The following is a 1,247-nucleotide window of genomic DNA, read 5'->3' on the forward strand; positions in this document are numbered from 1 at the left end:
TAGGAGGGGCCCAAGACGGCAACTCACTCAATAAAAACTGTAACCTACTGTCCCAATTTGGAGGTAATCTCACTTGCAGAACAGCGAAGGAAGAATTGCAAGTGTAGGCCGGATCAGACTGATCACCTGAACCACCCTCTCTGTGAACACGAATCTCTTAGTTCACGCTGAAGCTGCAGAGCGCCCGAAAGGGACTGAAGGAAGGGGACTTAGTCCTATCACTGCTGAGGCCAGCCCATTGAATTGTATTGCTGAGGCGAGCCCATTGAACCGTACTACTGAGGCCAACCCATTAAATTGAACTACTGAGGAATGAAACCATATTTAGGAGTTTGGCTTCTCGGAATTCTAGGATTGTAAGTATATTATGAAAAATAATAGTACTGATTCAAATTTAACTTTTAGTTGTAATTGTAGTTGTTTTTGTAATACTAATTCTTATAGCATTGTTTGGGAAGGAAGTGCATTCAGAGCATTGTTTCTGATATATGTAATTATTGTGTTCTTAATGTTCGTGGTATTTCTTAAAGCTAAGCAGTGTTATATGCGTAGCAAAGAATTTAAAAATAAAATTGTGTTGTATGAATTAAGTGTGTAATCATTGTGAAATCGTGCAATCAACTAACTACTCCCCCAGCCAGTGCATCAAATTAATCAGTAAGTTGTGTGGGATTTTCTCTATTCCATAACCCACTAGAGACAATGTGTGGCCAGGAACCAACGCAGGGGCACTACTCAAATTACAGTCTGAGCTGTGTTGAATATAAACCCTAAGAATTACAGGGATGATTGGTTACTGTGCTAGGTGCTTTGTGGATGCAGTCCTTGCTCTGACATATAATCCAAGGCCCTGATTCTGCATACAGATCTCTCAGACAGCCTCTTGCACTTGATATCAATGGGTGTTGTGAAAGAACAGGAGCTTGTCCATCTCAAGTTGGTTGCAAAATCCAGGCCTGAAGCAAATAGCAGCTTGGAACTGCATTATCTTCCAGGGCTAAGATTTTCTTGACACATATTTGGTCTATTTGCCCTTGGAAGAGTTTTTTTTGCATACTTTATACAAACTTCTGCCTTGCTTAAACACCAGTACGTGCAGGAACTTTATGTTAGTTTACAGGTAACTAACTATGGCTGTATTGCTAGGGTTTTTAATGCCATTTCTTACTTTAGGATTTTCATGTCTCATTCCTGAATGGAGGGGGGCAAATATTTACATGTCTGTTGAATTGCTGTCTACAGAATTG

This window comes from Alligator sinensis, unplaced genomic scaffold (assembly GCF_000455745.1).
Source record: "Alligator sinensis unplaced genomic scaffold, ASM45574v1 scaffold371_1, whole genome shotgun sequence".
Lineage (NCBI taxonomy): Eukaryota > Metazoa > Chordata > Crocodylia > Alligatoridae > Alligator > Alligator sinensis.